Source organism: Arachis hypogaea, chromosome 11, assembly GCF_003086295.3.
Source record: "Arachis hypogaea cultivar Tifrunner chromosome 11, arahy.Tifrunner.gnm2.J5K5, whole genome shotgun sequence".
NCBI lineage: Eukaryota > Viridiplantae > Streptophyta > Magnoliopsida > Fabales > Fabaceae > Arachis > Arachis hypogaea.
Genome location: NC_092046.1, coordinates 54934724 through 54956386, shown reverse-complemented (window position 1 = coordinate 54956386; position 21663 = coordinate 54934724). Strand labels below are relative to the sequence as shown.

The following is a 21663-nucleotide window of genomic DNA, read 5'->3' as shown; positions in this document are numbered from 1 at the left end:
TCAGAAAGGTGGTTAAATGTTGGTTAGGGTCTTCTTGGACACCTCCTCCGAACTAACAGTTGTTCTGAACAAGGGTGATGAGCTGTGGTTTTAGTTCAAAGTTGTTGGCATGTATGGTTGGCTTTTGAATGCTACTCCCACAGTTTCCTGGGTTTGGGTTGATATAAGAGCCTAAAACTCTTCTCTCCTACACAACATGATTTGCTAGACCTTCTCTGCCATGGTTGTGAGCTTCTTCTTCATGATGGTTCTCCATATTTTCATTCATGTTTGGTTCAAAATACTCCTCTTCTTCCTCCGCACCAACTACTCGTTTTCCTCTTGCTTCCCTCCTTAATCTAAGGAAGGTCCTCTCAGGTTCAGAATCAAAGGAAGTTGAAGCCCCGCTTCTTCTCCCTGTCATACAACCAACAAGGCACAATCAAGGAAATAGATGCAGAAAGTATTTCTGTTAGAATTGCTGTTAGTGTGAGTGATGCAATATATCAAACAGTTAGTGGGTTAGTGGACTGAATTGTAAACAACTAAAAAAAAAGTAGGGGAAAGGGGAGAAAATAACTAAAACTGAAAGTAAATTACTCAAATAGAATTTTAAATCAAACAAAAGAAAAATGCTCAATCTAGTTATCCTCCAATTTAATCATTGTTGATACAAAATCAATCCCCGGCAACGGCGCCGTAAACTTGATGCACGGAAACTTGTCTCTCAACAATTTTCCTTCGGCAAGTATACTGAATTGTCGTCAAGTAAAAACTCACAATAGAGTGAGGTCGAATCCCACAGGGATTGATTGGTCAAGCAACTTTAATTAGAGGAATGTTCTAGTTGAACTAAGCAGAATTAGATTTGAGATTTGCAGAAAATTAAATGGCGGGAAAGTAAATAGCACAAAATGTAAATGCTGGAAATAAAGAGCTGAATGTAAATAGCGGAAAGTAAATTGCAAAATCTTAAATGGGAATGGGGAAGATGCTCATAAAAGTAGATTGCAGAATTTAAAGAGAATGGGTAAGATCAGAAATGGGGAATTCATTGGGCTTAGGAGATGTTGCATTCTTCGGATCAAGTTCATTTTCATCTCTTCCTCAATCAATGCATTCATTGATCTCCTTGGCAATCTTAAGTGATCGAATTCCAATTTCTTGGTAATTCAATCTCTCAAATCTTGATCAATAGCCAATTCCTTGGTCAATTGCTCATGAGAAAAGATGAAGTTTGGTCACTGATTATACCACATGTATTTCCAAATCAAAGTGTTGGTAGGATTATATGTCACTATATCCATCCAAACCCCAATTTCGTCCAACATGAGAAAGCATTTCTAGCATGATCTCTTCATTCCTCTTCCAAAGTTCTGAAGAGATCCAAGTATGAATAGCTTCTTTTCCAAGATAACTACTCAATTGAATGAAGATTGAAAGCTTTCTAGTAAAATCAAGAGAAACGATAGAAGAAGAATAATGAAAACTAATATTGATCCATCAAATTACAACAGAGCTCCCTAACCCAATGAAAGGGGTTTAGTTGTTCATAGCTCTGGGAATGAAAAGCATAGATGGAGAGTACATTCTGAGAATTAAACTAAAAGTTGCAGAGAAAGTAAACTACAGAGAGTAGTTCTCAAATTTCCAACCCCCTTTTTTATTCAAAACTACCCCTATATATACTACTCTTCTGATCTTCTAGTTGGTTCTTCAAATCTTGGATATGGGCCTTTGGATCTTGAGTTTGAAGCAATTATCCTCTTCAGTGGGCTTAGCTTTACTTGCAGAGAGAAAGTGTGAAGTAGGCAGGGGCTTTTGGCTTAGGACGTTAGTGGCGTTAACGTTAAGTGAAAGTGTGGGTTCGAGAACGTTAGTGGCAGTCACCTTTTTCACTAACGTTCCTAACCCAAGGATGATCCACGTTAACTTCAACGTTAGTGGCACCAACGTGACCACTAGCGTCGCCTCTTGGTCCTTCGCACACGTTATTGGGGCTTACCTTTTCCAATAACGTTGAGAATCCTCCCTTCCCCCTACGTTAGAGTTCACGTTAGTGTGGCTAACGTGACCTTTAACGTAGGCTTGCCAATTCTTCGAAAACATTAGTGACACTTATCTTTGTCACTAGCGTTTCAAAATGTCCCTACTTCCCACATTAGAGTTCACGTTAACTAGGTTAACGTGGCTTCTAACGTTGTGGTGATAGCCATCTCCAACGTTAGTGACAAAGGTGAGTGTCACTAACGTTGGCTCATCATTCTTTCATCCATGTTTGCTTCCATGTTAACTAAGTTAACGTTGCTTATAGTGGCTCATTCCAACGTTAGTGACAAAGGTGAGTGTCACTAACGTTGGCGATTCTTGCTCCCTCCACGTTAGCTTCCACGTTAACTAAGTTAACGTGGCAACTAACGTGGCTCAAAGTGGCTTAGTCCAACGTTAGTGACAAAGGTGAGTGTCACTAACGTTGGCCATTCTTTTGCTTCCCCACGTTAGAGTCCATGTTAACTGAGTTAACGTGGCTCTTAACGTGGCCAATATGAGCTTGGTCCAACGTTAGTGACAAAGGTGAGTGTTACTAATGTTGGCTTCATTTTCTTCTTTCACGTTAGAGTTCACGTTAACTTAGTAAACGTGACTCTTAACGTGGGCTATGATGGCTACGAGGACGTTATTGGCGATTACTTTTCTCATTAACGTTGCAAGCTAGCTCCCATTCCACGTTAGTGGTTACGTTAGTTAGGCTAATGTGGCTGCTAACGTGGTTCTTCCTTGCTTCCTTTGTCCTGAAATCTAGAGTGCATCAAAGTTCTAATCCAAATCATGAGACATGCATCATCCAATTTGTCATTCAATTCTTGCGTAATTCTCATGAAATCATGTAAAGTGCACAATGTTTGCTTGAATCAAGATGTAAGTGAAATTCTACCCAAAACTTGCTTATTTCCTAAGAAAATGCATGAAACTACCCTAAAACAGTAAAGAAAAGGTCAGTGAAATTGGCCAAAATGCCCTGGCATCATCCTTATTTATGAATATCCAACTATGCCCCTTTGAAATTGCACAAAATTTTGATGAACACCAAACTTGTTTTCTGCCAAGTTGTTCATATGAAACCCACTTAATGTCTGTCATAGTTAGTATATTCATTACAAGGAACATTTTATTTTCTTCTTTAATACAATAAATTCATAAAATGATGCAAGATGTGGTTTATCTCTTTCATGAATTTGAGTCTTTGAGCAAAAGTGACTTTCTTGAAATTCAAAGCATATGTGGAACACCAAACTTAATATTTGGCTCTATACCTCAATACAGTAAATGAGTATATATCCTAAGATGGGTATATGATTATCATGCTTGAAAAGCCATTTTAGAGTGCCTTTAGGCACACCAAACTTAGGAATCAGACATATGCTTCAAAACGATATATGCAGCCATCAAATTTGCCCATGAGGGTTCAAATTTATGCTAGAAAGACCATCAATTATTGAAATTAAAATGAAAACAAGAATATTAAATCATGGGCCGCCTCCCATGGAGCGCTCTTTTATTGTCACTAGCTTGACATTGGTTCCTTGTTAAGGTGGTTGATGATGATGGTGCCTCAGCTTGTCCCCTCTCACTGTGATCCTTTTTCCTATACTTTGGTGAACAATCTCTATGTGTTCTAGTGAGAGTATTTTGTTGTCAGTGTAATAATCATCACTTTGTGAGCATGTCTCCAACTGTTGGTATATCAGTTTCACTTTGTCCCCTTTTGAGAATCCTTCAGTTGGGATTTTTTTGTTTCTCCACCCTTTTGGAACCTTTTTCTTGCTCTTCTTTCCTTTCTTTGGTGGCCCTTCTTTCTTGGCGGTAGGCTTTATGTCATGGGCTTTCTTCCCAGTGATCAAATTCTTAACCTCTTCCTGCAGTCCCTTCTCAGTCTTTTGTTCTTCTCCACTGTTTGTCTTTTGCTTCAAAGGTGAGTTGATGAGTACCTCCTTGGGCCTTTCCTTCCAGTTCAAATCTTCCTCTTCAACTCTCATGCAGCTTTTCTCTTCAATAGTATGCTGTATTTCCTTAAAGACATTCAGAATGATCTTCTCATCATGTGCTCTCAGAGTCATTTCTCCTTTTTCCACATCAATGATGGCCCTTGCTGTGGCTAGGAAAGGTCTTCCCAATATGATAGAATCGCCTCCCTCTTCATCTAGATCTAAGATTACAAAATCTGCTGAGAATATGAACTTATCTACCTTGACCAAGAGATTCTCGACTACTCCATTGGGGGTTACCATAGATCTGTCAGCAAGTTGCAAGGTCATCCTTATAGGTTTCACTTCTTCTATGGACAAATTTCTCATCATAGATAAGGGCATTAGATTGATACTTGATCCTAAATCATACAATGCCTTATCAATGAATATATTCCCAATGGTGCTAGGCAGAAAGAAACTCCCAAGATTTTTGAGTTTTGGTGGGAGGCCTTTTTGGATTACTACACTGCACTCTTGGCTTAAGAACACTGTTTCCTTTTCATTCTAGCTTCTCTTTTTGTTGATGAGCTCTTTGAGGAACTTAGCATATAGAGGCATCTGCTCCAATGCTTCAGCAAGTGGAATGTTAATCTCTAGCTTCTTAAAAACTTCTAAAAACTTGGGGCATTGTTGATCCTTTAGCTCCTTTTGCAATATTTGAGGGTATGGCAGAGGAGGAGTGTAAGGCTTCACTTCTTTCCTCTGTTCTTGTGAATGTTCCTCAATAACTTGCTTCCCCTTCATTGAAGTTTGTGGTTCTTCTTCCTTCTCCTTAAGCTCTTCTTGGTTCTTTTCTTCAATTGCCACTTTCTTCTTACTGCCAACTGTTCACACCCTGGGTCGAGATGTCCGACTCGGGATGATCGACGATAAGCAAACCAACCTCTTCAGGTCAGGAACATCCGACCTCTTCTCTAAGAGCTCGGCCAAATCGCTACAGAGGCCCAATAAGGGCCCAAATAGAAGAACACGACCCAAATCCAAAGGTAGCCCAAGCCTACAGAGATAAGGGCGGTTCCCTTGAAGATAAGATGACCTCACTCAAAGATAAGATAAGATAAGATAACTAACTTATCTTATCTAAAAAGGTCACTCCACACCATTATAAATACACTGAAGCACCCAGGTATAACTCATACTCTGATTTTACTAAAAACCTGCTTAATACCCTTGCTAATTTAAGCATCGAAGTCCCTTGCAGGTACCACCACCCTCCGGTGACGAAGGATCAGCAGTACAGCCAGTCTAACAAATTAGACGCGACAGCTCCGACCGCCACTCACCAGCCGGACACGTCAGCACCGACCAGCACAAAAGATCTCGTCCGAGATTGGCCTACAGTTTCAGGTAACCCTCGGAACATCGGCGCCGTTGTCGGGGAACCTGGAAGTCATCCCTTCACCATGGCGGACAACCTTGACAACGACCACGACTCTGATCTAGAAAACAGGACACCGCACAAAACGCGGATGCTACTCCAAAAGATACTCCTCAACCTAACAAAGACAAAAATTTGCCAAGCGCGGAAGCCATGGAGGAACTTCAAAACCGCCTAAAACAACTCGAAAAAGAGGTGGAGCATCAACAAGAAGCTGAGAGAGACCTACAAAGGGAAGTGAGGCTACGCCGCGAGTTAGAGGACAAATTCTTAAAACTCGAAACAGATCTCAAGGCCAAAAATAATCACGAAGACGACTCCCGTAAAGACCAAGACCCATTCACCAAAGAGATCATGAGGACCAAAATCCCAAAGGACTTCAAACTTCCCGACATGACTTTATACGATGGCACAGCACATCTCGGCCATCATCTCAGTAATTTCAGAAGTAGAATGTACCTCACTGACGCCTCAGATGCAGTTCGCTATAAAGCCTTCCCGACTACTTTAACAAAGACAGCAATAAATGGTTCGACAATCTACCCCCTAGGTCCATCCCAAGCTTCAACGACTTAGCCAAAAAGTTTCTGGCCAGATTCTCCATCCAGAAAGACAAAGCTAAGCACGCCCCAAGTCTATTAGGAATCAAACAAGGAGATCGGGAAAGTCTTCGCAGCTACATGGAAAGATTCAACAAAGCATGTCTGGACATACAAAGCCTACCAACAGAGGCCGCCATTATGGGTCTCATCAATGGCTTGCGAGAGGGACCTTTTAGCCAATCTATATCGAAAAAACATCCTACATCTTTGAACGAAGTGCAAGAACGAGCAGAGAAGTATATTAACACGGAGGAAAACTCTCGACTAGGAGAGACCTCAAAATCCAGATTTTCCTACTCCTCCCGAGATAAGGATAAAGAGTCCAAAAAGAAAGAAGATCAACATGGGAAAAAATTAAAAAATACCCCAATTACACCCCTCTTCGGGTGTCCCTTGTGGATGTCCATAGAGAAGTTTGCCATACTGAAAAAATACCCCTAGCTCGACCACTCAAAAGCAAGAAAGGGGGAAGAAATTGGACTGAATATTGTGAATACCATTGAATCCGTGGACACTCCACCAACGAATGTTTTGACTTAAAAAATGTCATAGAAAAACTGGTAAGAGAAGGGAAATTAGATCGGTACCTAGCCAACCGAGTCGATGAGCAAAGAAAAAGAAGAAGGGACGAAGATGTCAGACGAACTGAGCGATCACCTCATACACCAGAGAGACACGTCCACATGATACACGGAGGATTTGCGGGAGAAGGAATCTCCAAATCATCTTGCAAAAGATATCTTAAAGAAGTATATCATGTCGAGGGAAAAAAGGAAGCACCCGACATCGCCACAATTACTTTTACCAAAGAGGATGTGTTCCGAGGGTTACCTGAAACTGTAGGTCGATCTCGGATGAGATCTTCTGTGCTGGTCGGAGATGACGTGTTCGGCTGGTGGGTGGCGGCCGGAGCTGTCGTGTCCGACTTGTGGGACTGGCTGCACTGCTGATCCTTCGTTACCGAAGGGTGGGGGTACCTGCAAGAGACTCCGATGCTTAAGTTAGCATGGGTATTAAACAGGTTTTTAGTAGAATCAGAGTATGAGTTATACCTGGGTGCTTTAGTGTATTTATAATGGTGTAGAGTGACCTTCTTAGATAAGATATGTTAGTTATCTTATCTTATCTTATCTTATCTTATCTTATCTTTGAGTGAGGTCATCTTATCTTCTGGGGAACCGCCTTTATCTTTCTAGGCTTTGGCTGCCTTTAGTTTGGGCTGTGTCCCTTCGTTTGGGCCTGCTTGGGCCTCTTATGGCGATTCGTCTGAGTTCTTTGTAAAGAGGTCGGACATGGGCCAACCTTCTAAGAGGTCGGATATTTTGACATGAAGAGGTCGGTTGACTTGTCGTAAAACATCTCGGGTCGGACAGCTCGACCCAGGGTATGAACAGTGCCCCTGCTTGAGTTCGGACCTTTTCGTGAGATCGTGCTTTTAGAGCTTCGATCTCTTTGGGGAAGTCGTGCTCAAGCATCCTGACTTTGGTCGAGCTTGAGTAGTTTCTCCTTGTGTGATTTTGGTATTGCCCCTTTTTAGTTTGTTGAGAGGTCTTTTCAGCCTTCTTCCGACTTGTTTTGTCTTTACTGCTTGGGCTTTTTAGTCATAATCCAATAACTTTTTAGGTAGTGTTCCGATGGGGAACCTTTTTATAGTTTGTTTGAATGACTTTTTAGCTCTGTCTTTGAGGCCGTGCTTTTCGCTTTTTAAGTAGTGTCTTTTTCCAAGACTTCGTACTTTTCAGCAAAGCACTTCTGGCTTTGGTCTTTTGACCTTTCCTTGGCCTTTGTGAGATGTTTATAGAGTGTTAGTACTTTGCTGTCCAACCTCTTTTTGATTAGATCTTTTTTAGTCTGTCTTCTGTTTAGGCGGGATGACCTTTGGGGCTAACTTGTCTGACAACTTTTTAGTGTTCTTGGTAGAATCTTTTTAGTTAGTCTGAACAATTTTGATAGCCTTGTCGTGAAGCCGTGGCTTTTTGGGCGGAGCTATGTCCCTTTCAGCGCAAGCTTTTCGTTGGTCCAATTTCTCATGTCGATCCGAGCTGTAGCTTTCGTTGGTACGACTTCTTCCTGTCGGTCCAAGCTGTAGCTTTCGTTGGTCCGACTTCTTCTTGTCGGTCTAAGCTGTAGCTTTCGTTGGTCTGACTTTTTCTTGTCGGTCCAAGCTGTAGCTTTGGGCCGACTTCTTCATGTTGGTCGCTTCTAAGTTATTTCTAGTAATCCATCTTATTTGGACCTTTGTCAGGTCTCTTTTTATGGATTATTTTTTATAACTTTTTGTAGCTTGGTTGGGCCGACTTCGTCATGTTGGTCCCTTCTAAGTTATTTCTAGCAATCCATTTTGTTTGGGCCTTGTCAGGTCTCTTTTTATGGATTACTTTTTATAACTTTGTGATTTTGTTGGGCCAACTTTATCATGTCGATCCCTTCTAAGTTATTTTTAGTAATCCTCTTTTTTGGACTTTTGTCAGGTCTCTTTCAGGGATTACTTTTTATAACTTTTATGTTTTAGGCCAACTTCATCATGTCGGGCCCTTCTAAGTTATTTTTGTAATCCTCTTTCTTGGACCTTGTTCAGGTCTCTTTCAGGGAATACTTTTATAACTTTTATGTTTTGGGCCGACTTCATCATGTCAGGCCCTTCTAAGTTATTTTTGTAATCCTCTTTCTTGGACCTTGTTCAGGTCTCTTTCAGGGAGTACTTTTATAACTTTTATGTTTTGGGCCGACTTCATCATGTCAGGCCCTTCTAAGTTATTTTTGTAATCCTCTTTCTTGGACCTTGTTCAGGTCTCTTTCAAGGATTACTTTTATAACTTTTCTGTTTTGGGCCGACTTCATCATGTCAGGCCCTTCTAAGTTATAGTAATCCACTTTTATAGAGCTGGCCAGACCTCTTTCCAGGGATTCACTTATAACTTTGGTTATTGCGACGGGTCCGACTTCTTTACGTCGGCCAGTCTTTAAGTTGTTATTTAGCAACCCATTTTATTAAGACCTCGTCAGGTCCTTTTTATGGATCACTTTCGATAACTTCTTGCATTATTCTATTTTTATCTTTACCGATTTTGTAGAAATTGGGTTTGATCCCCGTTTGGTCGACCTTTTGATGAATTTGGTTTTCATCTTCGTTGGTCTTTATCGTGATCGAGCAGTGAATCTGATTTTTACTTTCTGCTGATCTGTAGCTTTATAATCGGGCGATGAATTCTGCTTTCACTTTTTTGCCGACCTTGTCGAAATCGGACAATGAATTCTGCTTTCATCTTTGCCGACTTTTATCGTGATCGGGCGGTGAATTTTGGTTTTCACCCCGCCAACCTTGTCGTGATCAGGCCGTGAAATTTTGCACTCAGATTAATATGTCTTGATCGAGCAGTGAATTTGGTTTTCACTTTGTCAACTTTTGTTAAAATCAAACGATGAAGTCGGTTTTCATCGTGGTCGGGCGGTGAAGTTGGTTTTCGTCGTGGTCGGGCGGTGAAGTTGGTTTTCACCTTGCCGACCTGTCACTTTGTAATCAGACGATGAATTTGGTTTTCATCTTGCCGACTTTGTCATGATCGGGCGTCTTGGTAGGAAACTTTTTAGGGAATCTGCAATCTTTTAAATAATAGAATGAAGATAAGAGTGTGTACATGTTTGTACTTACCCTTCTAGGTCGGTCAATCTCTTAGATCTTGGCCTGGCGCCCTTCTTAGATTGCAGGCATGCCATGACCTTGGTAGCTTTCGCCCCTCGAGGTCAGACACTTTGTGGTGACCTTTTCTCAGTACCTCTGTGACTTGGTAGGGTCCTTTCCAGTTAGCTGCTAGCTTCCCCTTTCCCGGTCGACTTGTTCCGATATTATTTCGGATTAGGATGAGGTCGTTGTTGGCAAAGCTTCATTGGATTACCTTCTGATTATATCTTGAGGCCATTTGACGCTTTAATGCTTTCTCCCTGATCCGAGCTCTTTCTCGGACTTCTGGAAGTTGGTCGAGTTCTTCCCTTTGGATTTGGGAGTTGACCTCTTCATTGTAGAGGATCATTCTGGGGGATCCTTCTTCGATCTCTACTGGGATCATTGCCTCCATTCCGTAAGCCAATCTGAAGAATGATTCCCTCGTGGTGAAGTGTGGAGTTGTCCGATATGCTCAGAGGACTTGTGGGAGCTCTTTTGGTGGGGCTATAGGGAAGTTGGCATACTTTTGATGTAAAGCTTTGACTTTGTATTTGGGTTTTTGCTCTGAAGAACTTTGGTTCTTTTTGCAAAAAGTTTGCATCTTTGATCGTTTATTATGACTTTTCTTTTGTCGTTCGCTTTTGAGAAGAATGTGTGCTTTACTTAGGGTTTGGTTGCTGTTCCTGTTTCTTTTCATCGTTGCCTGACTCTTTTTGTACAAAAGTTCTAGCTTTTGTTTTGACCTTTTGTTTGAGAGGTGTTCGGACTGTTTGGGTATAGATTGTCGACTTCTCTTCTCTGTGTTCTTGCCCTGTTGTTGCCTCCAAAGGGTGCCCTTGGACTTTCGTGTGAGTCCTGGGGTTTCCCTTTATTGCCACATCTGTCACTTGATATTTTACTGTGGCTGACCCTGAGTACTGTGTGCGACTTAGGAGGTTCCGTAGAATTTTGTAGGGATAAGGATGAATAGAAGAATTATGAGTTGGTGTCGCCGGACCCTGAGGAGAGGGTTTGTTTTCCTTCCTTGACTCCGGGAGAACGACCATTTTTCTATGCTTTATGACTACTTTTTTAGTCAGTTGAATATTACCATCCCTTATATCACCTTCGAGATCGACTTGTTGTGGTCTTGTAATGTAGTCTGGATGAGGCTTCTGTTATTGCCCCCTGGTTTGGTGTTGGCTAGTTTTGAAAGTGCATCAGCTCGGGCATTCTGCTCCTGAGGTATGTGTTAGACTTCATGTTCCCCGAAATGTCCAAGCTGTTTTCTATTTTTGTCCAAGGTCCCCCGAATTGTCCGAGCTGTTCTCTGGTTTTGTCCAGGGTCCCCCGAATTACCCGAGGTATTTTTTCATGGTGGGATCCTTAGCTTGGTTGCTCCATTCTATTGTGAGGTGACTACTTGTGAATCACTGGACACGGTAAGCTCCTACCTTCTTAGCCAGCCTTAAACCAGCCAATAGTGCCTCGTATTCAGCTTGGTTATTTAGCTTGATTTGGCTTCCCTGATCGCTTTCTATAATTACACCTGCACCACTCCCGGTTTTGTTTGAAGAGTCGTCCACATAGAGATTCCCTTTTGTAGGAGTTTCCGGGGTGTCAGTGTACTCTGTAATGAAGTCGGTTAGATACTGTGATTTGATGGTTGTCCGAGCTTCGTATTAAAGGTCGAATTGGGATAACTCGACTGGCCACTATAGGATTCTTCTAGCTAAGTTTGTTTTCTGTAGGATGCCTTTTATGGACTGGGTGGTCTGAACTCTGATAGTGTGAGCTTGAAAGTATGGGTGGAGTCGTTGAGAGGTGAGTACGAGGGTGTAGGCGAACTTTTTCTATCTTTTGATAGTTTAGTTCAGCCCCTTGTAGAGCTTTGCTGATGAAGTAGACAGGTTGTTGCCCACTTTCGTCTTCTATGACTAGTGCTGAGGCTATTGTCCGACTTACTACTGCGAGGTATAATATGAGTTCTTCACTTTCCTGTGGTCTGGTAAGAATGGGTGGTTGCCCCAAGAATTTTTGAAATCTCGGAAGGCTTATTCGCACTCCGTTGTCCTTTTCAAACCTCTATCCCTTCCTTAATATACCTCTTTGAGGTGTCTTTTGCAAGATGATTTAGAGATGCCTCCTCCTGCGAATCCTCCATTTATCATATGAACATGTCTCTCAGGGGTGTGAGGTGGACGTTCAACTTGTCCGACCTCTTCGGTGTGAGGTGGACGTTCAACTCGCCCGACCTCTTCGGTGTGAGGTGGATCTTCAACTCGCCCAACCTCTTTGGTGTGAGGTGGATGTTCCACTCGCCCGACCTCTTCGGTGTGAGGTGGACATTCAACTCGCCCGACCTCTTTGGTGTGAGGTGGTCCTTCAACTTGTCCGACCTCTTTGGTGTGAGGTGGACCTTCAACTCATCCGACCTCTTTGGTGTGAGATGGACCTTTTAATCGTCCGACCTCTTTGGTGTGAGGTGGAGCTTCGACTCGTCCGACCTCTTCGGTGTGAAGTGGACGTTCAACTCGCCCGACCTCTTTGGTGTGAGGTGGACCTTCAATTTGTCTGATCTCTTTGGTGTGAGGTGGACCTTCAACTCGTCCGACCTCTTTGGTTTGAGGTGGACCTTCAACTCGTCCGACCTCTTTTGTTTTTGATTAGGCGAGGTGGTGGGATCTTCTCAGTGTTGCATATTTCTCAGTAAACATCCACAAGAGACACCCGAAGAGGGGTGTAATTGTGGTATTTTATAGGCTTCTCACCAGGTTGATCTTCTTTTTTCTTGGACTCTTTATCCTTATCCCGTGGTGGGTTAGGTGTAAACCCTGGTTAAATTAGTAGATAATTAGTCAATAAAATAGTTTTTAATAAGGGGAATTAGAAATGTGAATATTATATCAAATTAGGATAGAGCTCATCGAAACGAGAATTTTAACACCAATTTCGAAGAAAACGGTCCAAAATTGGACCGAACGGGCCGAACCGATTAAACCGGGTCCAAACCGGGTTGTGGGCCCAATTAGTCCAACAATTAAAAAGAGCCACGGGCTTTTGTTTTTCTTCATTTCCCTCAACGACGTAGCAAGCCTCCCAGGGAAGAGAAGAAGAGAAATTCGTTTACGGTGAATTCAATTTCCCGTAACTTTCCCGTTCGAGCTCCAATCGCCGCACCGTTTGCGGCCACACGTTCACCGCGTTGAGCTCTACATTTCTACCAGAACAATTTCATAGGTAACTCGTTATTTTACACTCAGCCTTCATTTCCCCCAATTTTCGAGTTTATTGAATTTCTTTGATTTTTGATGTTTTAGGATCCAATTAGCTTGAGAAAAACGTTCACTCTTGCTTATGTGAAGCTTGGGTAAGGTGAGGATACGATAATTCTATTTTATTTTCATTGAATTTGAGCTTTGAGTATTAAATTGGATATATATGTGTTATGAATGTGTACTAGGTTGTGAATAAATAATTGGAGCTTGAAATTGTGAATACTGGAACTTGGAGGAAGCGGATTAGTTGAGTTTTGAGGGGCTGTCTTGGTTTTGAATAAATAGCTTTGGTCGTTATGTGGAAATCGGCCAAGGTATGGTTTAGGTTTCTTGCATTTAATATATAATGTTCTGTGAAAACTTAGGCTAGATGACCATAGGATAAGTTGGAATGCAGGTGTATGTTTAATGTTTAGTAATTTATCGATGAATATATATTTGGTTGAAGTTTATTGGATAATTAGTTATTAATTTTAGATGGTGAATGTTGTTATGTTAATTTAGAGAGAATTATGGTTGAATGTTATTGTTGATGAACATGGTTGGTTTGGTGCTTGTTGATTAATTAATGATTCGGTGAATTATTGATTTGAGGTATTTTGTGTTAAAAGCCTAGGATTTGTGAACTATGACTCTTAGTTGAATTTTGGTTGTTGGATTTGAATATTGTATGAGTTTAATTGTTGATCTGAGGTAGATTTTTTGTGGAGATTGTTATGATAATGAGGAAGGGAATGTTGAATTGAAAAGAATGCAGGTTTGGACCCGAACAGGGTGGCAAAGTCCGAGTTTTAGAGGAGATGCTGCCGAAATTTTATAAAAATTAGAGACTAGAGATTTTGTTTATATGATTATTTAAAAAGATTTAGATTCAAAGGTTATATGGTTTGATTTAGAGTTATTAAGAAAATGAGCATGTTTTAAGTTTGATTCATTTAGAAAAGAATGAATTATGTTTTGAATTGGAACTATTGACGGACGGAATGGGAGGTGTGATAATGAAGGATAAGGATTGAATATGATTGATGTATGATGATGAATGAGATGCGATTGAGAATGATGTGGATGTTGATGAATTATAATTGAATTATTTATATGTCTTATGAATTTGAATAATCTGAGATACGAGATTCCCTAGATTAAGTGCCGTGGCTTGCCACCACGTGTACCAGGTTGAAAACTCGATACTCTGTTGACCCTACGACGTAAGTGTGTGACCGGGTACTATATAAATTCCCGGGAATGTTACCCCCATTGAGTATTATTGATTATTTGAAAAACTATGCATAGACTCTTGGGGATGCACGTCGGGGGACAGTCTAAGTACAATTCAGACTTGTCGGGTTGGCTGGATAACCGACAGATGAGCCTCATCAGCCATAGGACAGGCATGCATCATATGCATATTACTTGAATTACTTGCTTGTGCTCTAATTGGGTATGCCTAACTGTATTTGCCATGCTAAATGTGTATCTGTTACCTGCAGTAGTTGTAATCTTCTTGTGTTTGCCTTTATCTGTCTATTTGTTTGTGAAAATGCATGATGGAGTTTGAGGTATGGAGGAATGGCAGTATAGGACTTAGATTTAAGGTTAAGTTAAGTTAGGATTAAATATTTTTAGGAAACCACCTTTTATGGCTTCTGTTTAATACTTTAAGCTCTATAATCTGAGTGTCGGCGTTCTAGGATTGCCTCTGGCATTCCCAGGACCTTATATATTATGTGTGTGGCACCTTTACTATACTGAGAACCTCCGGTTCTCATTCCATACTATGTTGTTGTTTTTCAGATGCAGGTCGAAAGGCATCTCGTTAGGCGTTTGGACTCTTGAAGCGGAGTGATTACTGGGATATTTTGTTATGCTATGATGTATATATATGTACTTAGCTTTCTCTCCGCATGACTTATTCTTTTTGATCCTCTTAGAGGTTTATGGAGAGGCAGGATTGTGTATGTGTTCTTTTGGGTTTTGGATATGTATGTATATATGTGTAAATATTCTCCGGCCAGTCTTGACTTCGCAGGCTGAGTTAGGAGCTTGTTATTTTGTATCTTTGGCATTCTATTCCCACTTCTGTTATCTTATGTTTAATAGTTATGGTTTTCTTAGCTCGCAAGTTAACTCATTCCTTGAGCGTTGCGCTTTTATCTTGAAAATTTTATTTCCCCTATTTTTCAAGGCTCCTAGCATATTATAATTCTTCTGCTATTATATGTACTCATTTTATTTTAGAGGTCGTAATATCACACCACCTTCGTTCTACGACTTAAGCGTAAAGCTTAGTGTGGTAGGGTGTTACATTAGGAGAATCCAGTTTTTGAGCTATCTCCCAATCGGGAGTTCTCCTCCATATTGATATATTTTTCCGTCCTTTGTCGGACCTTGTTTAGAGATTTTGGGTACTTCTTGGATATTAAGTGGTTGAAAGGTCCTTCTCTAAGGCCATTGATGAGTCCCATGATGGCCGCTTCTGTTGGAAGACTTTGTATGTCCAGACATGCTTTGTTGAATCTTTCCATGTAGTTGCAAAGGCTTTTCCGATCTCCTTGCTTAATCTCTAGTAAGCTCGGGGCGTGCTTGGTTTTATCCTTCTGGATGGAGAACTTGGCGATGAACTTTTTTAGCAAGGTCGTCAAAACTTGTGATGGATCTTGGAGGCAAACTGTCGAACCACTTTATTGCTGTCTTCGTTAAGGTAGTCGGGAAGGCTTTGCATCGAATGGCGTCCGAGGCATCAGTGAGATACATTATGCTTCTGAAATTGCTGAGATGATGGCTTGGATTCGATGTGCCGTTGTACGGGGTCATGTCGGGAGCTTTGAAGTCCTTTGGGACTTTACCTTTCATGATCTCCTTGGTGAATGGATCTTTGTCCTTGTGGGAGTCATCATCGTGACTGGGTTGAATGGTTTTGGCTTTGAGATCAGCCTCGAGCTTTAGGAGCTTGTCCTCTAGCTCTCATCGTCGCCTAGTTTCTCTCCAGAGGTTTCTCTCAGCTTCTTATTCCAGCTGGTTAAGGCGGTTCTGTTGCTTACGGATAGCTTCCAAAATTTCTGTGTTTGGGGTTGCTTATCTCCCCCGTTTTGAGGTGTGTCTTTAGAGGTGGCGTCCGTGTCTTTGTTTGGCGTTCTGCCCACTAAACCAGAGTTGTGATCGTTGTCATGGTCGTCTGCCATGGTGATGGGGTGACTTCTAGGTTCCCCGGCAACGACGCCAATGTTCCGAGGGTTACCTGAAACTGTAGGTTGATCTCAGACGAGATCTTCTGTGCTGGTCAGAGATGACGTGTCCGACTGGTGGGCGGCGGCCAGAGCTGTCGTGTCCGACTTGTGGGACTGGTTGCACTGCTGATCCTTCGTTACCGAAGGGTGGGGAGTACCTGCAAGAGACTCCGATGCCTAAGTTAGCATGGGTATTAAACAGGTTTTTAGTAGAATCAGAGTATGAGTTATACCTGGGTGCTCCAGTGTATTTATAATGGTGTAGAGTGACCTTCTTAGATAAGATAAGTTAGTTATCTTATCTTATCTTATCTTATCTTTGAGTGAGGTCATCTTATCTTCTGGCGAACTGCCTTTATCTTTCTAGGCTTTGGCTGCCTTTAGTTTGGGCTGTGTCCCTTCGTTTGGGCCTGCTTGGGCCTCTTATGGCAATTTGTCCGAGCTCTTTGTAAAGAGGTCAGACATGGGCCAACCTTCTAAGAGGTCGGACATGGGCCAACCTTCTAAGAGGTCAGACATGGGCCAGCCTTCTAAGAGGTCGGATAGTCTTACCTGAAGAGGTCGGTCGACTTGTCGTAAAACATCTCGGGTCGGACAGCTCGACCCAGAGTATGAACAGGATGCATCGGCATCATCTCAGGACACGACGATCCATGGTCATCACTATCATACTGGCAAACGCAAATCTTCACCGCACACTGGTAGACCAAGGAAGCTCCATCGACATCTTGTTCAAAACTGCCTTCGACAAACTTGGCCTGGAAGAAAAGGAACTCAGAACATATCCGAACAGCCTGTTCAGACTGGGAGACACTCCAGTTCCGCCACTTGGATACATCTCACTACACACGACCTTCGGAAAAGAAAACCAGTCAAGAACACTCAAGATAGACTACATCATGGTCAACGTGAGTTCAGCCTACAATGCCTTAATAGGTCGGACAACATTAAATCAGCTCGGCGCAGTAGTCTCGACTCCACATCTATGCATGAAGTTCCCAACTACAGAAGGGATAGCTGCAATAAAAGCAGACCAGAAGACGGCGCGTCGCTGTTACAATGAAAGTCTAAGTCTCAGAGGCAGAGGAGAAGAATTCTACACCATCGAACTTGGTGGAGTTCAGAGGCGGGAAAAACTCCGCCCACAACCCGAAGGTGAAGTAGAAAAGGTCCAGATCAGAGATATCCCGGACAAAACAACCAATATCGGTACAATCCTAAAAGGAGACACAAAAGAATCACTCGTACAGTTCTTATGAGATAACGTCGACCTCTTTGCATGGAAGGCTGCAGACATACCAGGCATAGACCCCAAGTTAATGTGCCACAAGCTAGCAGTCTACCCAGGATCTTGGCCAGTACAATAGAGACATATAAAGCTCGGACCAGAACGATCCCAAGCTATGGAAGAGCAGGTACAAGCACTACTGGAGGCAGGATTCATAAGAGAAGTCAAGTACCCACTATGGCTGGCTAACGTCGTCTTGGTAAAGAAATCAAATGGGAAGTGGCGGATGTGCACCGACTACACTGATCTCAACAAAGCGTGCCCAAAGGATCCTTACCCACTCCCAAGTATCGACGCTCTAGTGGATGCCTCCTCCGGATATAAATACCTCTCATTTATGGACGCATATTCGAGATACAATCAAATCCCGATGTACCCACCCGACCAAGAAAAAACTTCATTCTTAACCCCAAAGGAAAACTACTGCTACATCATCATGCCTTTTGGACTTAAAAACGCAGGAGCTACTTACCAAAGATTAATGAATAAAGTCTTTACGGATCACATCAAAAAAATCATGGAAGTCTATGTGGACGACATGTTAATAAAGACACAAAGTGAAGAGACGTTACTGTTCGACCTCACCCAAGTATTCGACACTATAAGAAGGCATGGCATACGACTTAATCCTGCAAAATGCACCTTCGCAGTAGAAGTTGGCAAATTCTTGGGTTTTATGCTCACACAAAGAGGAATCGAGGCAAATCCGGATAAATGCCAGGCCATACTCGATATGAAGAGCTCGACTTACGTCAAAGAGGTACAACAGCTCAATGGAATATTGGCAGCCTTGTCTAGATTTCTAGCGGGATCAGCAATAAGATCTCTCCCCTTCTATGCTACTCTAAGGAAGGGAAAGAGGTTCGAATGGACAACGGAGTGCGAACAGGCCTTCCAAGATTTCAAAAAATTCCAGGGACAACCTCCTATCCTAACTCGGCCACGGGAAGGAGAACCCCTTGTATTATACCTCGAAGTAGGAAGTCGGGCAGTAGCCTCAGCATTGGTCTGAAAAAATAACAGTGGGCAACAACCCGTATACTTCATTAGCAAGGCACTACAAGCATCCGAGCTGAACTACCAAAAAATAGAAAAATTCGCCTATGCTCTCATATTAACATCTTGACGACTTCGTCCATATTTCCAAGCCCACAGCATCAGGGATCGAACCAATCAGCCAATAAAAGACATTCTGCAGAAAACAGATTTAACAGGAAGAATCTTACAATGGGCAGTCGAGTTGTCTGAATTCCACCTTCAATACGAAGCTCGGACAGCCATCAAATCCCAATATTTGGCTGACTTCATTGCAAAATTTACAAACACCCCGAAAATCCCTACAGAATGGAATCTCTATGTAGACGGTTCCTCAAACAAAACTGGAAGCGACGCGGGTGTGATAATTGAAAGCGATCAGGGAACCAAAATCGAACTTTCCCTCAAATTCGGGTTCCCCACCTCAAACAACCAAGCTGAGTATGAGGCATTACTAGCTGGTTTGAAGCTGGCTAAAGAGGTTGGAGCTCAAAAGCTCATCATCTTCAGCGACTCACAGGTGGTCACTTCATAAATAGTAGGGAGCTACCAAGCCAAGGATCCCACCATGAAAAACTACTTGGACAAAACCAGGGAACAGCTCGTACAACTCAGGGAATATGAGATCCGCCACACACCCTGGGAACAGAACGCCCGAGCTGATGCACTCTCAAAACTAGCCAGCACCAAACCAGGGGGCAACAATAGAAGCCTTATCCAAGAAATGCTACAGAACCCATCAATCTCGGATGAAGAAAAAGTCCTAGCCATAACAGGTCTGGATCAAGGATGGATGACTCCCATAATTAACTACCTCAAAACAGAAATACTCCCCACAGATGAAAAGGAGGCAAAGTGTTAAAACGGGAGACACAGTACTACACTATCATAACACTACAAGAAAAAAGGCCTATGGCCACGCTTTTTTTTTGCTACGCTTTAAAAGCGTGGCCAAAAGTAGGCTATGGCCACGCTTATGTGTGGGTGGCGTTTGAATAGAGATTTTGCCACGCTTTTTTTTGCTACGCTTTAAAAGCGTGCCGAAATCTCTCTATGGCCACGCTTTTATGAGGGTGGCAGTTGATGTGAGATTTAACCACGTTTTTTTCTGCCACGCTTATAAAGCGTAGCCATAGAGAGATTTCGGCACGCTTTTAAAGTGTAGCAACAGCAATTTGTTATTGTAACGTTTTAAAAGCGTAGCCGTTTCCTACAAGCCTTTTGGCACGCTTGAAAAGCGTGGCCAAAAGGTTCCCTCAGAAAAAAAAATTAAAGAAGCTCGAATTAACAAAAACGCTCCTAACTCAGCTCCTTCGTGATTCTAACACTTAGACAAAAGAAGCTAACTCCTTCTGCCCTAACTCCTCCTTCGAAAGCCCCAATGGCAATTGCAACCACCAATCTCCTCCTTCTTTGTGCCTCACCGCTTCCCCCTCCGAAAGCCCTAGCTAACCAGTCTTCAATTTTTTTGCCTTAACCCTTCTTCAAAAGCTCTAACCCCTGCCCTCACCGCGATGACAACACTCCAACGAAGAACGACGACGCCCTCCCTTCCGCGCTGCCGCTCGCTTCCTGCTTCTTCGCTTCCGTGAAGAACGACGAAGCCCTCCCTTCCGCGCTGCCGCTCGCTTCCTGGTTCTTCGCCTCCCTGAAGAACGACGAAGCCCTCCTTTCCGCGCTGCCGCCCGCTTCCTGGTTCTTCGCTTCCGTGAAGAACGACGAAGCCCTCCCATCCGCGCTGCCGCTCGCTTCCTGCTTCTTCGCTTCCGTGAAGAACGTCGAAGCCCTAACATCTGACGAGGTGGAAAAGCGCCATTTCCAGCTTCGAATAAGGTTGTAGGTTTCTCCTCCTTTTATTTTTCTGCAGTCAGATTCATGAGGATGACTCTAGGTTTTCAGTCTTTTTTTTTATTGTTCATTGTTTTGATTCTCATGCATTTCTTCAGGAGAAGGTGAGGAACCCGTTAGTCGAGAACAATGCTAAGCAGTTCGGGATCAGAGGAGCAGAGGAAGAAGAGGATCCTCAAGCAGAGGTTGAAGGCTCCACCAGCTTTGAACTAGTTCACCAAGACCCTTGACAAGAACCTAGGTGCGTAAATAAGTATCTCCATTTTGTTTCATTTACCCTGTTTAATGTTTGTGTAATGCTTCAAGTGTGGTAATATTTCCCTCTTATGGCAATTAGATGATGCTTCTGATCACTTTATTTTTCTATCTAACTGCATTTAACTTCCTCTTTGCAATTTCACCTTTTGGAAATGATCTCAGTTTCAGAAAAGGAAAGGGAAGCTTGAAAGCTAAACATGTATATGGTGAATGTTTTGAAGTTGTAGCTTCATTTTCTGAGAGAAAGAGTGCATCGTGTTTATCTTGTTGGTGGTGTTGTTTGACTGAAATTTTAAGAATGTAATAGACTTCTCAAAGTTTTATAAAAACTATTTTTGACTGAAATTTTAAGAATGTAATAGACTCTAAATGATCATTTTGAGTTTTAGAGACTTCTAACTCTTATTAACTCTTGATTCTACCTTATTTTAGTTACTTAAACTTGTCTAGCTTAGTGTCACAGCCCCAAGAGCTAAGCTCTTGCCATTATCAAAAGCTAAACATATATATTAGTTTCACTATGATGCATTATTCTTTCATTACTTATATGCCAAAACTTTAGTGTGTTTGATGTATTATCTTGCTGTCACTTTAAATAAGAATTGAACGCATATAGTTATTAGTCAAGAGCATTTTTTTTCTACTTTATTAACTCATTTGGGTATTAATTACTATAGCTTAATAATGATTTTCTACTGGCTCACTGTATCTTCATTTTGGTTGTTTTAAATTGTTTTCTGTGATGGTTACTATAGGTTCATTTGAGCTATCATGTCCTATGTTCATGTGTGTAAGTTTAGGTTTCTGCACCAAACATGAGTTCAATTGGGTGTTATATCACATGAAGCAGAGAAGCATGATGATTGTAACCAAGTTGATGAGCACCAAAAAGATGTTGATGCAGGTGCTCTCTTTGTCCTCAAATCTAAAGGTAACTAATAATCTCTTTTTTCTGGTACTTATACCTTTCTTAGGTGCCCTTTTTACATGTTTGGATGGACACAAGAGGACTCAAACCAGAGTTTAGGAGTTTGTAGTAACCATATTTCATTTTGACATGTTTTGGTGTCGTGTTTTGTTTGTTTTTATAAAAAATATAAAA

At 42.0% G+C, this 21663-nt stretch overlaps 1 long non-coding RNA gene across 1 annotated transcript; it reads left to right on the top strand.

Annotated features, from left to right (window-relative positions):
• Window positions 1–12795: 12795 nt before the first annotated feature.
• Window positions 12796–13501, top strand: LOC140176532 (uncharacterized). Its single transcript, XR_011868145.1, has 3 exons — window positions 12796–12870; window positions 12951–13005; window positions 13094–13501. It is a non-coding gene; the product is annotated as an uncharacterized lncRNA (long non-coding RNA).
• Window positions 13502–21663: the final 8162 nt, after the last annotated feature.